Source organism: Oreochromis niloticus, unplaced genomic scaffold, assembly GCF_001858045.2.
Source record: "Oreochromis niloticus isolate F11D_XX unplaced genomic scaffold, O_niloticus_UMD_NMBU tig00006521_pilon, whole genome shotgun sequence".
Classification (NCBI taxonomy): domain Eukaryota; kingdom Metazoa; phylum Chordata; class Actinopteri; order Cichliformes; family Cichlidae; genus Oreochromis; species Oreochromis niloticus.
Genome location: NW_020328040.1, coordinates 16,334 through 31,873, shown reverse-complemented (window position 1 = coordinate 31,873; position 15,540 = coordinate 16,334). Strand labels below are relative to the sequence as shown.

At 40.5% G+C, this 15,540-nt stretch overlaps 3 long non-coding RNA genes across 4 annotated transcripts; 2 read left to right on the top strand and 1 right to left on the bottom strand.

Annotated features, from left to right (window-relative positions):
- The first annotated feature begins 1,578 nt into the window (after positions 1–1,578).
- On the top strand, positions 1,579–4,554 carry LOC109200638 (uncharacterized). Its single transcript, XR_002060793.2, has 3 exons — positions 1,579–1,919; positions 4,159–4,303; positions 4,414–4,554. It is a non-coding gene; the product is annotated as an uncharacterized LOC109200638 (long non-coding RNA).
- Positions 4,555–6,092: 1,538 nt separating this feature from the next.
- LOC109200639 (uncharacterized) lies at positions 6,093–6,731 on the top strand. The gene is made up of 3 exons (XR_002060794.1): positions 6,093–6,117; positions 6,215–6,343; positions 6,444–6,731. It is a non-coding gene; the product is annotated as an uncharacterized LOC109200639 (long non-coding RNA).
- Positions 6,732–12,382: 5,651 nt separating this feature from the next.
- On the bottom strand, positions 12,383–15,356 carry LOC109200637 (uncharacterized). Of its 2 annotated transcripts, XR_003218059.1 has the most exons (6): positions 14,446–15,356; positions 14,274–14,335; positions 13,986–14,162; positions 12,863–12,921; positions 12,640–12,767; positions 12,383–12,555 (listed from the first exon to the last, which is right to left on the bottom strand). It is a non-coding gene; the product is annotated as an uncharacterized LOC109200637 (long non-coding RNA). The 2 variants fall into 2 exon arrangements; XR_002060792.2 differs by having other exon boundaries at positions 12,863–14,162; positions 14,446–15,350.
- Positions 15,357–15,540: the final 184 nt, after the last annotated feature.

Genomic DNA, 15,540 nt, shown 5'->3' with positions numbered 1-15,540 from the left:
GGAGAAAACGCAGCGTCAAAGGTGTGCGCCTTTTTTGACGTCACAGTGTGCGCCACGTTGTTGTTTCGGTGAAATGAATTTCTACAATACTGTTACTGTTAATTGTACTCTCTGCAGTGTCTAAATGCTTACATATACATGCACAGTTACTGTCCCTCCACACATACGACTCGGTTCTGCTTCTATGCCCCAGCTTTGTTTACTATTTCCCGCCGAGGCTTCTAGACTTCTGATTGGCCAACATTTCTACACGGTTAGGAATATATCGCCACCTGCTGCTTTGGCATGTTCGTAGCAGCGTTTTCCTTCATTTCTGCCTTTACGTGTGGACGGGATTATTTTTTAAAACGAAAACGGAAAATCTCCGTTTTCAAAAATACCCGTGTACGTGTGGACATAGCCTGACGCTGGACCTGATAACAGCATCCCAAGGTGGGGTGTATAAGCTAATTGGTGAGACGTGTTGCACATTTATCCCCGATGGATATTCCACAGGCGGCGACATCTATAAGGCCCTGCAGAATCTAACAGCACTCCAGAAGTATGTGACCAATCACACGCCAGGAGCCTCAACACAGGATTGGCTCACATGGCTGACTTCTGGACCCTGGTGGCATATGCTACTGAAGATCTTGACCCCAGTATTTGTTGTTTTACTCTCTGTTTGTTGCGGTGACCTGTATTCTCCCTTGCATTAAGAGCATGATACAAAGGATGGTGACTAATACCTTTATCTACTACGCATTAGCCCAGGAAGACCCAGAGAAGGGCATGAAAGATTGTGTTCAAATGAAGTAAGCATTGAAAATGCACCTGCAAGTGATGCTGTACTGATAGTTGATAACACAAGCTTTTAAAATGTCAAACAGGAGGAAATAATGTTAGGTTTAATGTATGTGTTGTAGGTTGCCATTTAAAAAGCTAGAATGCTTCTGTTTGCGCTCTATGTAACCTACGCATATGAGTACGTGCACGACCTCAATAAGGGGAACAAACAGCCTTGAGAAGAACAGATTCTACCGACAATATCCAGGGAGAGCTGCACTCCCATCATATAACCACACACATTGTATAACCATGCTTGCACAGCACAATCACACTTTGTAACCAGTTATAGTAATTTCTCATAGGTAATACAACAACAACCTTTGTGAATATTCATGTGTGTAACCAATAAAAACAACCTGCAGGGGGAAAGGAAGTTGAAGTGGGTTGGAGACAACTGCTTACCTCTCGCAAGTGAAAACTTGAGCTCTGTGTGACCTCGTTTCTGAGTGAGTTTCTGTTTATCCAGCAGTATCAGGGGTAAAACTCTGACAAGTAGTGTGTCACACAAACAGCAAATATTGTCAAAAAAAGTAAGAAAACATGGGGGTGCTTTGATTCATTTTGGGGCTGCTTCAGCACCCCGGAAAATGGGCTAAAAAAACAAAGTAATCACTGAAAAGTCCACAATACCTGAAATTTTTAATAGTTTCTGCAGCTGAAAGTAGCCGTTTAAACAGTTTAAATCTTAATGTTAGTGTTGGAGCTATTTGTTCTTTATTTTTATTATTTTGAAATTTGTTCAAGTTTGTTGTTGGTTTCCCAAACTGGATAAATAAACCATAAAACGCGACTTTCAAGTTTGGACAGTCGACTTCTTTTGCCTGCGTACAAGATCTTATCTCAGTGCAGCAGTGGCTTGTGGATTTTTAATTGTTGGACGTTTGGTTGGTCAAACTAACGGAATCACCACTACATAAAGTAAAAACTCTTGCCCGTGGACCAGAAGGAATAATCCTTCATTAATGGATATGTTGGATATATAGATTTCATGGATCACCATCGAACAAAAGTTATTAGATCGTCTTTGGAGTAATCCAGACGGACTTGCTGCTTGAGGCTTGGATCAACACGTCACTCATTCATCAACACTGGTGAGTGATAATATTGTTTAGGCCGTAAAGGAAAACGGTGAAGCTATTGGAGTTTAAAGGCATTATTTCAGTACAAGGACTGATGAACTGAGTTTTGATGTGCTAAACTGTGCGTAATTGGATCGCTAATTGAAACATGCCCTCGCCTGTCGTGGAAATGTTTGTTCACTGGAATCAGCAGGTAAATAGATGACATGTTTGTGCTTTATGCTGTGGATTGGCAGTGTGCTGTGCATCTTTGGAATGTTTGAAATAATTCAAAAGAGCGATAAAAAATGCCGAATAAGCGTAAACAAAAGGATGACACTCCGATGCAATCGGAGAAAAGAAGCATCAAGTTCACACCAAAAGGTTTAGATATGTATTATATAAAACATGTCCAGAAAAGCGGAGTTCAAAATGTAAGCAAGCCTCTAAGTCAGTGGGGAAAAAAAATCTCCTCCTTGGATGAAATAAATCCTGAAGTATCTCTAATATCTCAGGCGTAAAGCTGCGTTCAAAAACATTTTCAAAGCCAAAGCCATCTTCTTTGCGTATTAAAGCTGCGGCTGACAAGGCAGCGCTCATGGAGCGACTCGCTGCATTAAAGAAAAAAACATTTTATTGAAGCGCAAGAGGAAAAACTGAAAAAAGGAGAAATTATCCTTGGAAACGGAGTTGGCAGCAACAAATGCAAAGCTTTGTGTCTTAAAAAAAAAAAACTCGGTTCGGCCCCGGTGAACGTTCTGATTGAATGAACTCTTATTTTGAAAGAGGGCACGTACAAGAAGCGTCTAGGTTAAACCCTTGTGCTGATACATTTGTTCCAATAGAGAGAGATTACTCTGGTATAAATGCTGCATCTGAATCACAGGTCCTTATACCTAAACAAAGTCAAAAACAACATCAGGTGGATGAGATGATGGTAAAAGTTGATGCTTCAGCTCAAGTGACGCAGCAAACACAGCCTCAATCTACTGAGAACCATACTAATGAGATTGTTATTATTATGTAAAAACACAATGACATCACTACTTTACTTGTAAAACAAAACTTATCTTCTGTCCTCCCAGCCAGAAACATCCCTGTGTTTGATGGAGACCCTTTACAGTATAGATCATTTATAAATGCCTTTGAAAATGGAGTGGAAGCTAAAAGTTATAACTGGAGCGACTGTTTGCATTTTTTTTAGAGCAGTTCACTGGGGGGCAGCCTAAAGACTTGGTGCATAGTTGTCAGCATTTACCTCCTGAGGAGGGCTATTCCAGGGCCAAACATCTTCTTGAAGAACATTTTGGGAATTAAAATTAAATTGCCTCTGCAGATATGGAGAAGATTATGAGTCGGGCACCTATTAAAAGCGAAGATGTGAAAGGTCTTCAGTCATTCTCTCTTTTTCGTCAAGGATTTTGAAATCTAACACAGCAAATTGTTTATATGAAGGAGTTGGATTTGCCCTCAAACATGAGAATGATTGTTATGAAACTTCCATACAAATTGAGGGAAAAATGGAGACGAGCTAAAATGCATTGGGATAAGTTGACTTTTATCAAGGAAAGGTTGTTTCCTTGTGTTTTCGTTGTTTTAAAGTTGGTCACACAAGCAAAGACTGTAGGAGTCGTTTGGATTGTGACGTGTGTCACCAAAAGCACCCAGGGGTCCTTCATATAGAGCAAAAAGATCCAGGTGCATCCTCAGAACAAAATCAACAGATGAGAAACTCTGATGTCAACTTCTCAACTGCAACCACTCAGACATGTGGGTATATTTGGCCCGGTCAAGAAGTTGATGCAGTTTTTCTATTGTTGCAGTTCAAGTTAAGAGCCAAAAGAGCAGTAGAATTGTGCCAACCAATGCATTTCTGGATCCTGGAAGTTCAGGTACATTCTGTACAGAAACCCTCGCAAAAAGACTGAATCTAAATGGTAAAAAGACCAATATCCTTCTGAGAACAATGAGTCTAAGTAGGATTGTTAGTGCACTGTCTGTCTGGTTTGGAAGCAAAGGATTTCATGGCGTTGCCAGATGTTTTGACTCAAAAAACCATGCCAGTTTCTGCGGTGAATATTCCCACGCAAGGGGATATTGATCAGTGGCCTCACCTCTTAAACTTCACAACATTGATGCAGATGCGGAGCTACTGATAGGCACTGATGCTTCCAACGCTTTAGAGTCATGGAAGGTGATACAGTGTGGAAGGTGGACCTTATGCTGTAAAAACCAAAGTTGGCAAAGTTGTTGTGGATCTGTTACCCCTCAGAGCTGCCCAAGCATATGCTGCTCCTAGATGTAAAGACCATATGGAACTCTCTGTATTTGATGAAGGAGAGATTCTGCGAGCAGTTTCCTGCCATCCAGGCTGCAGCCATCGATCCACGGATAAGAAAGTCCATGAAAAAGGAAAGGTGAGTAGTATTGAAACATAATGATAATATGGTTGAAAATGGACTCAGGTTTTAATTTTGTTTGTTTTATGCAACAAATCTGTTGTATTTTTATTTTGTTGATGTTGCAGACTGGCTAAAATGGGCAATGATGACTTAAGAAAAGCAGAGGAGTTTGTGGTGCTCATGCGGAAGCACTACACCTCCACACCAGCAGCGACAAAAGTCCGACCTGTGGTGAGATTCTGCTCATCCTGCAAAAGCTACTGCAACACTACAATTCAATTCAATTCAATTTTATTTATATAGCGCCAAATCACAACAAAAGTTGCCTCAAGGCGCTTTATATTGTACAGTAGATAGCACAATAATAAATACAGAGAAAAACCCAACAATCATATGACCCCCTATGAGCAAGCACTTTGGCGACAGTGGGAAGGAAAAACTCCCTTTTAACAGGAAGAAACCTCCGGCAGAACCAGGCTCAGGGAGGGGCGGCCATCTGCTGCGACCGGTTGGGGTGAAAGAAGGAAAACAGGATGAAAGACATGCTGTGGAAGAGAGACAGAGATTAATAACAGATATGATTCGATGCAGAGAGGTCTATTAGCACATAGTGAGTGAGAAAGGTGACTGGAAGGGAAAAACTCAATGCATCATGGGAATCCCCGGCAGCCTACGTCTATTGCAGCATAACTAAGGGAGGATTCAGGGTCACCTGGTCCAGCCCTAACTATATGCTTTAGCAAAAAGGAAAGTTTTAAGCCTAATCTTGAAAGTAGAGATAGTGTCTGTCTCCCGAATCCAAACTGGAAGTTGGTTCCACAGAAGAGGGGCCTGAAAACTGAAGGCTCTGCCTCCCATTCTACTTTTAAATACTCTAGGAACAACAAGTAGGCCTGCAGTGCAAGAGCGAAGTGCTCTAATAGGGTGATATGGTACTACAAGGTCATTAAGATAAGATGGGGCCTGATTATTTAAGACCTTGTATGTGAGGAGCAGGATTTTGAATTCAATTCTGGATTTAACAGGAAGCCAATGAAGGGAAGCCAAAACAGGAGAAATATGCTCTCTCTTTCTAGTCCCTGTCAGTACTCTTGCTGCAGCATTTTGGATTAGCTGAAGGCTTCTCAGCGAGTTTTTAGGACTTCCTGATAATAGTGAATTACAGTAGTCCAGCCTGGAAGTAATAAATGCATGAACTAGTTTTTCAGCATCACTCTGAGACAGGATATTTCTAATTTTAGAGATGTTGCGCAAATGGAAGAAAGCAGTCTTACATATTTGTTTAATATGTGCATTGAAGGACATGTCCTGGTCAAAAATGACTCCAAGGTTTCTCACAGTGTTACTGGAGGCCAAGGTAATGCCATCCAGAGTAAGAATCTGCTTAGATACCATATTTCTAAGATTTTCAGGGCCGAGTACAATAACCTCAGTTTTATCTGAATTAAGAAGCAGAAAGTTAGCGGCCATCCAGGTCTTTATGTCTTTAAGACATTCCTGCAGTTTAACTAATTGGTGTGTGTTACCTGGCTTCATGGATAGATAGAGCTGCGTGTCATCTGCATAGCAGTGAAAATTTATGCTATGTCTTCTAATGATGTTGCCTAGGGGAAGCATGTATAATGTAAATAGAATTGGTCCTAGCACTGAACCCTGTGGAACACCATAATTGACCTTAGTGTCTGAAGAGGACTCTCCATTTACATGTACAAACTGGAGTCTATTAGATAGATATGATACAAACCACTGCAGTGCAGTACCTGTAATACCTACAGCATGTTCTAATCGCTCTAATAGGATATTAGAAAGATCTTTCCAAATGATACCAGGTACAATTGATGACTTATTTATCATAAATAAAATGACAGTTATAAATACTTAAGGATAGTCATGATGTCACATTTTCCTCCCTTTTAAAATTTTAAGGATGCTGATATCCAGAGATTCCTGGAGGAGGCCACCATCTTGGACCCCCGATTTAAATCCAAAGTGAATAAGGATGAAGTCTGGGACAGGATCAGGGAAGCAGCAAACACAGAGGCAGGACCAGATGAGGTATTTTAATATGACAGTGTCTTACTTTGTAGCCTATTTCCATTGTGAGAGTGAGACCTTTAGTTTGATTCGTTTGTGTATTTGTCACTTTCTACTCAAGCACCTGGAGCAAGGAGACACACAGGGAAAGTTGTTCAAAGATGAAGATGAGGATGAAAAAGACTATGCAAGTTTAGTTCATCGTGAAGATAATTTAGATGTCATGGATTGTTCATTTTCTGCTTAACATTTTTATTATGTCCATTTAATTTCAGTAAAGCAGAAAAAACAACTGCCTTGGAGGAACTCTTTGAAGAGGAGGACAACGGGCTGCAGTCATTCCATCAACGGCAGCCCGTTCTTTCCCTGGCCCAGAGAGTGGATCAGGAGATCCAGCTGTATAGAAGCCTAACCCTCATCCCCTGCAAGGATAACGCCACCCTATGGTGGTGGAGCAAGAGAGAGACTCTGCCCCTGCTGTCAGCACTGGCTGAAAGCTTTCTGTGTGTGCAGGCATCCTCCACCCCGTCTGAGAGGTGGTTCTCCACAGCTGGAGAGACCATAAGTCCAGAAAGATCACGTATCCTTCCTGAAAAAGCAGATATGCTTATATTTCTGCAAAAGAATTTGTAATTCTCCATAGTTGATGGATGCAGAATTGCACAGTGCCATTGGACTTGAGTTGATTGTATTTTTTGCTGGCTGATGTAGTTTTATTTTTGAGTGCTCAGCTCATATATACTTTTAAAAAGGAGAGTGTAAATGTTACTGGGCATTCTTCTGTAATTGCCACAGAATAATTTATGTTATACTTTGTTATTGCTACAGAAGAATATTTGTTTTATTATTATTTTACATTTACATTTTTTTTTCTGGGGACCTGTGGCACCCCATCGAGGAGCCGTAGGCTGTGGATCTCTTAAGATCTCACTGTTGGGTTTGTAAGGTCATGCTAGTCCTACATTTTGTTCAAAGATAAGATATAAAACAAAGTTCTAAGCTACTCGACCTGTATGTTCTCCTTTTTAAAAAATAAGAATCGATGAGAGAATCGATAAAGAATCGAATTGTTAAACAGAATCTAAAATGGAATCAGAATCGTAGAGGCATGAGAGCTGGGGATTTCCTCAAATGTAGGAGGTGGATAAATGGGCAAGACTTTCTCAACCCGTCAGAGGAGGAGTGGCCTAAACTGGATGTGGATTGCAGTGTAATTTCTGCAGATGACCCAGAGGTCAAAAAGGACCTGACAGTGAATGTCATTGTGAAGGAATCACAAAATCCTACAAACTAAACACTTCTTGTCTTGGGCAAAACTCAAAATCTCTGTAGCCTGGTTTTTAAAGCTGAAAGAGACCTTAGTGTTGCTAGGGCAGAAAGAGGAAAGAGTTGGTTGCTGCAGATCTGAATAAGAATGATCGGGAAAGTCAGAAGCAAGAAGTGTAGGCAAGAATGGAAAGATTTAAGACCACTTTGAAGAAAGGAAATCTGACTCCAGAAGATTTAGCAAAGGCAGAATGTGTCAACATTGATTTTACGCCATAGCCATCAAAAGTTGGGACATGCAGGAAGAGCGCACATGCTGTCGAAACTAAGACAAAAATACTGGATAGTAAATGCAAATTCTGCTGCCAGGAAAATCATCTCTCGTTGTATCATGTGTAGATGCAACAGAGGAAAGTTTGTTGAACAAAAGATGGCAGATCTGCCGAAGAGAGAGTCGTGCCAAACACAGCTCCATTCACAAATGTTGGAGTGGACTATTTTGGACCTATAAGTGTTAAAAGAAGACAAAGTCTCCTTAAAAGGGATTTTCTTTTTACTTGTTTGACCAATCGTGCAGTACATCTGGAGATTGCACATACACTTAATACAGACTCCTGTATTAATGCTGTGCGGAGGTTCATCTGTAGACGAGGCCCAGTTGGTGCAAATCAAGAGTTTGACTGAGCTGAGCCATGCTAAAATTCAAAATGCTTTTGTTCAGGATGGTGTCAAATGGAACTTTAACGTCCCAGCAGCCTCTCACCAAGGTGGTGTGTGGGAGCGTCTCATTCGTTACATAAAGAGTATTTTAGCCTCAGTTCTCAAAGAACAAGTTTTGGATGATGAAGGACTCCAAATAGTCTTCTGTGAAGTTGAAGCTCTATTGAACGACAGACCCATTACCAGTTTCAGATGACTCAAATGATCTTGAAGCACTGACACCCAATCACTTGTTGTTGTTGAAAAACAAACCAGTTTTGCCACCAGGACTGTTTGATCCAAGTGATCTTCATGGCAGGAAAAGGTGGAAGTGGGTACAATACATGGCAGAGCTGTTCTGGAAAAGATGGCTTGCTGAGTACCTACCTCTGATGCAAGAAAGACAAAAATGGACGAGGACTAAAAGATGTCTTATACCTGGAGATATTATTTTGACTGCAGACGCTACAGCTCCAAGAGGATCATGGATGATGGCGAAAGTCTTAAGTGTAAACCAGATTTCAAAAGGCTTTGTTAAAGTTTGTTGTTGGTTTACTTATATTTTGGGATATTCACAAGTTTTATTTGTAGGTTAATACTTGCTTAATTGTTTGTGTTTGTTTTGTTGTTTATCTTGTTAAGTCAGTCAGGAAGAACTGTAGGGCCATTTTTCTATAAATAAAGAGACTGGTATAGGACCAGTATGCACTGGAGTGAGCCTATGTCTTTTTTTTTTTTTTTTACCAGAGCAGAAGAAGCAGCAGGAAGCAACAAAAATGGATCTTTTTATTGCTTGCCAAACTGGATAAATAAACCATAAAACGCAACTTTCAAGTTTGGACAGTCAACTTCTTTTTCCTACGTACAAGATCTTATCTCAGTGCAGCAGTGGCTTGTGGAATTTTAATTGTTGGATGTTTGGTTGTTCAAACAAAAAGGAATCACCACTACAGTCAGGCTGATTTTTCCAAATGTATTTACTTTGTAAAAAATCTTGTGAGAAAAGGTTATTAAAGAAAGAATAACAGGAACAAACACCAAAAGTCATAGCACCCAAAAAATCCCACAAAGAATTCAGAATAATAAAGAGGAATTGAGCAACAGCAGCATTCACACAATAATAATAGAATGAACTGAACACAAAAATATATTGATGAACAGACGTTTGTTAGAAAAAAAGAACAAAAAATAAACTTTGTAATTTTTTGTTGCACATCTTTAGTCCTTTATTTATCCAGGTAAAAATCTCATTGAGATTAAAAATCTCATTTCCAAGAGAGACCTGGCATCATGGCAACAAAAGTCACATCTCCTTCTTACCTTCAGAAGACTTTCATTAGCTGCACAGATCAAATTTGAAAATTACAATTTCCAGCTCTGGGTGAATATTCATGAAAGATATGAACCCTTTGCAAATGCTGCTTTAATATACCTGTTCCGTGTAGTACGCTGCGCACGCACGCAGTGAGACAGCGCGAAGGTGAGACCCGCCCCCCGGGAGTGAGGTGGCTTACGTGTAATGTCTGCTCAGTTACACAGTAAAACAAAGCTTGCTAGTGATCACGAATCCAGAGTCATTACTGAACGTCAAACATTTTTGTTTGTTTTTTCATGGAGAAATCAAGACAATGTAGTAGTGGTAGTAGTAATGATAATAATAATAGCTCATCACCCTCTTTTTAAATCATCAACGAAAAGCTTATCTTCAGTCACCTCACCAGGAATCTACTGATCTCTGCGATGTCTGATCAACATGTGATCTACATTGGTGACTTCGGAGTGCATGGACAATTTAAATATGTGCATGGATACGCGTGTCTGTGGCCAAAGTGACCATGGTTTAACCTGTAGTGTTTCAATAACTGAGATCTTGTAGTCTCTTGTGCTGCAGACTCTTTACACTTCCATATTCATGTTACTGAATGTCACGGCCCGGTGGACCAGCATGAAGATGATCAGCAGCGTCATTGTTTTTCTCTCTCTCGCTCTCTGTCTCGCCAGGATGGAAGTCATGGTGGTTCCTGCCCTTGACCCACACACCTATGGAGAGTGAACACCTGTGCCTCATTATCCCTGCCACTACTTAAGTTGAGGAAAAGAAGCTACTCATCACTGGATCCTTGTATGACTCGCACCAGTGTAGCCCCGGCTCTAAGATTAGTTCATAGCTCTTGTTGATTCTGTGCTTTCGTATTAACTTGTATATAGCTGTAGTGCTACTTTTACTCGGATTACAAAGGTCTATAGGGTAGTGCTTCTCCCACTGGCAGTTCATCATGTTGGTTTCATGATGCAGCCTCCTGCAGCGGTTGTGAACAACTTCCCCGCAGCTCTCCTCCCAGCTGGCCAGCTACCTGACACTGGTCAGCAGCCGTCGGCTAACTAGGGTTTTTCAAACTTTGGCTTGCCTAAAAGCGAGTCCTATTCAAGGCAGTAGCTGTCTCACGACCAGAGGAAGGCAGTAACGGATTACAAGTAACGTGTGAAATCTTATGTCAGTCTGATCAGAATAAATGCATTTTTCAGAGATAAAACTTTGAAATTAGTCAGTCTGAGTGGAACACAACATGAGGGTTAAAAACAGAGTGGGCAGCAGTTTTCTGGGTGAACAATACCTTGTTGATGTCAGAGGTCAGAGGAGAATGGCCGGAATACTTCAAGCTGATAAGGCAACAACAGTAACTCAGTAAACCAATCATTACAAATAACGTATGCAGCAGTTCATCTCTGCAAACAAAACACATCTGAGCTTGAAGCTGATTGGCTACAGCAGCAGAAAACCACACTGGTTGCCGCTAATGTCAGCTAAGCAGAGTAGCATGGAAATCAAATGGGGTGGCAAAATCAAAGCCATTATTTTACACATATGTAGGTGTTACATTCTGTAATATGCATTATATATTTATATATATTTACATATATATATATAAACTGCAACTTTCTTATTTTCTTTAACCCACATACTTAAACATCTAAGTTACATAAAACATGTGAATTTTGATTTTATCTACTGTATAGCCTATATAATAAGTATTTAGTCCAATAAGTATAAAATCCAGAAAGCTACAAAACATGATTTGGTTCATTTACAAACACAATTCTAACCTCAGTTTCACACTCTGTTTTTATTAGAAATAATGCAATTCTTACGTGCTTAAATTTATACAAAATGCCAGAAATCTGCACTGTCATGAACACTTTTTTCACTAATATCTAAAAAACTATTAAAGATAGAAGGTGAGTGGATGGAATGACCGCTATATTAAATAGTTTAAAGGTAATGTTCAAAAAGTGCATGTCAGCTGAGAGTGTAATGAAAGAAACAAAACCTTAAATAAACACTGCATTCTTGATGGATGACTGACTTAGTACGAGCAATCATTGCCAGTACGATTGCTTATTAATGTTAATGTGTTGTATCATCTGTTAAAAGGTTCCTATTCATTTTCAGTTATAGGGTTATACAATTATAGGGTCTCGTCTCGACTTTGTCTCTCTTTGCAAATAAACAAGTTTACCTCAAGGTGAAGTGGAGAAAGTGAAACTTTTAATACTAATAGTAATCATCATCAGTCTTAGGACCATTATTATTACTATTATTGTTGTTGTAGTTACCATTTGATCATTGATTACATTTCCAAAACACCATGTGCCAAACGATTCTTAGAATTACAATTAAATTTTAAAAAGTTCTGGAAATGGCCTTAAGGCTCTTGTGTTTCCTGGGTGGCACACGTCTGCAACATTGTGTTGAAGTCTTGTGGTGTAACACGGGACCAGCACTTTATCCTCTGAAGAACAGTGTTCACAAGTTTGCCCAACTGGTCGATATGTGTGTGGCTTTTTTGGAATTGAAGACGGCATTTAACCCCATCTCTTGGGGTTGTTTTGTAGTATGAGGCATCATGTCTGTTGTTACAAACTGGGCATTAGTACAGTTGCAGTGACAGCTTGATTCACATTGTTGGAATGATTCTGTTCATAGTTGTTGAACAGAACTTCTACGTACATACAGTGGTGTGAAAAAGTGTTTCAGATCATTAAACAAATTTAAATATTAGACAAAGATAACAAAAAGTAAACAAAAATGCAGTTTCTCAATCAAAGTGTTTATTATTTATGTTAAGGTGCTTGGTGAGAACGGGGCCCAAATGCAGGACATTCCCATCCTGCAGGACTGTGCTCGTGGTCCAGGTGTGACAGGCAAACAACTCCAACACTCGACATTTACAAATACTTTGCTCCATGACACACTCCTCTCCAAGTTCCTAACAAGACAAGGTACAGAGATCAGATTGGTGAACTCACAGAAACACACGCACAGACTATTTCCACTTAGAGACTTCAATTACTCGGTAACTCAACGATCCAGCGTTGACTGAAGCTCAGTTATGTAGTGGCCAATCTAGACGGAAGACAGGTGTGGCGGCTTCAACACGGGAAACACCTTCCGGCCTGATGACACCCATAAACTGGCACGCTGGAATACACACACACATACACACACACACTTAAAGGAGGAAGCAGGGGACTGGGAGGGGAGCCAAAACAAAACACACAGAAAAACATACATACAGGCAGGTCGACTGATGGAGACTGCCAGACCATCACAATTTAGCAGGGAAAATCCAAACCTACATCATATATAGAGAAAATACGGTAAAATTAGAGAGAGGGACTGAGAGAGAGAGAGAGAGAGAGAGAGAGAGAAAGAAATAAACCCCTTTTGCAGCACTTATGTCACAGTAAGACAGATATAAAAGCTACTAGACCAGTTCTAGGTTTGCAGCTAAGAAGGTCACACTTAACCTTCCTTAGTTCAAGATAGTTTTAGTTAACACAACTTTGTTCCAAATTACAAACCTAGGTTATTCTTTAAGCTTTACTTCTTGATTTAGGAATCAGATTTAATCTAAAACCTTCAGTTTCAGATTCTACTTATTTAAGAGAATCTAAAAGTCTAAGACCGATCTGTTCTGTGCAGGGCTGATAAAGCCAACGTAGTGATATGAGCTCTTTAAATTGTGCCCACTAATAATCCCTCTGAGAAGTTTGTGTCTTTCCTTGCATGAGAAATGAACGCTTATCAAAACATAATTTGGTGCATTGACCCTTTAACACAGAGTTCCTATAGAGAAATCTGGTTTGGCTCAAAACAAGAAAATAACATCAGCATATAACATAACTCAATAGTCAGGGAGGATAAATCACAGGTTCTGACTCCAGCTTGTCGGTCAGGTGAACAACCTGTTACCTGACTCGGCTCTCCTCCACACAGTCCTCGTTCATAAATATAAAAATTCCATTTCTCCTCGTTATGGTTGTTTCTGCTTTCAGATTGAAAATGCAGATGAAGAGAAATGATGGAACTATCTGATCCAGTTGTGGCCCGTGGTTATTTGGGAACAATACATGTTGACAGGAAAAAAAGCAACCATAAAGTCTGTGTATTCATGACTGTAATGGCTATCAAAGAATATTTGGCATGACGTCTTCATTCAGAATTAATTCAACTATTATTTCCTCCCTGTCTATTAGTGCCCTCACGTTGCAGGCACTGGTGCAGCTGAAGCCAATACTCAACCAAGTACGAGAGGGACTAAAGCTCGGTTTAGATTAGGTGTGGGCACACCCTCACCAGACGTCACAACAGCTCTTACATTTGAACGATGTAAGTAAAGTTGTAAAAGAGGCTCACACTTGTTCTAAACATTTTTTTAAGTTATGGTATCTTATCTCCAAGCTCCTGGAGAGAACCCAGACAGCCACCAGGACTCTCCTGCTCTGAGGTGACTGCTGTTCACGGTGCACTGAAGACTCTCAGCTGTCTTTGGATGCTCCTGTTTCTTTCTCCGTATGCAGTTACTGCTCCTCTCTTTGCAAAGACAAAGACCAAATAACACGAGAGAAGAGTGAATCACTTTAGAACAAGACAAACACTCCTGGTTACTCTGAGGAAATGTCATTACATGATGAATATATTTACCATGTTAGTCAGGGAAACTCGTTTGTGGTGTGTCTCTTTTTGTTTCTCCTTTTCACCAGATTCTTAAAAACAAAAGGCAGAAAAGCAACAATAAAAATTAAAACCTCAAGAAGTTTTCTAACATTTTGGGACATCATTTCAGAGAAAACCTTGAACATTACTTATTACTTACCACTGTGTTGGTTCTTGCTGATGTCTGAGATGCAGCAGAGGATAATGTACACTTGGCACTGTCTGTATGGATCCTTAGTTCGTCTTGCACAGATTTACACTTGGCTCTACAATAGATGTTCCTCGTTCAACATCCAGTCCACAGCCCTGCCATATGTCCAACACAGTTCACAGAAGCAGTGCCAAAGTCTTAAAACTATTAAAGAGTCTTCAGAAAACAAGTTCTCTGAGAAAGGCTTCACAGTCTGAAGTGTTTCTTTGGTGGAGTGGGGCTCCTGCTGCTGCTCTCTTCCTCTGTAGCCTTTCTCTTCATTCTCTGTGCAAACCTCTTTAGAAACTGGCAGAGCACCAACATGATAACTCTGCCCCCTCAGCTGGAGTCCGTGATTCTCCCGCTGTTTGTCATCTCAGTGTTTTTTGTGTCATAAACAGCAGAGATGACTCTGGTGACGATGAGGATGTTGACATCCAGGGTGCAGACACAGTTCCTCTGGGCTGCCTTCAGCACATAAATATCCACCTTCTCTGGAAGTACTGGAGTCAGGATCTGAGAATGTAAGTGGGACCCTGCAGGCAGCACCATCATACCAGCTGGTGAGTCTGTAGAAGGAGATGGAGTGGTGTTCTCCCTCTGACTCTGCAGCACGGGGTTTAAAAGGTGTCGTCAGCTGCTCTGAGTGAAACTATCCCCTGACTGCGACTGGAGGAAAATCCTTGCACCCCGTAACCAGGTCATGGTAAAGGGAGAGGAGCAGATTGTTCATAGAGTCCAAATGGCGGCTGTTTAATGGATGGTTCCTCAAATTTGTTGATGACTATTTGACAAACACTGACTGGACTCACCAGCTCAGCTACGAGAAAGCAGAACGGTCATCTATGTTAATCATAACATAATCAGACAAATTAAGGGCAGGCCGCGGCGTAGACAACGCGCTTTGGGAGCGGGAGACCCTGGTTGAAATCTAGCCAGTGGCAGTATCTAATATCTTTCGCTATTCACTCTTTAATTACAAATTATCAATGAGTGCTTTAGCTTTTGATTTACAACTTATCCACATTTCTTTGCGGACACTCCTGCATGTCACATATAAATTCC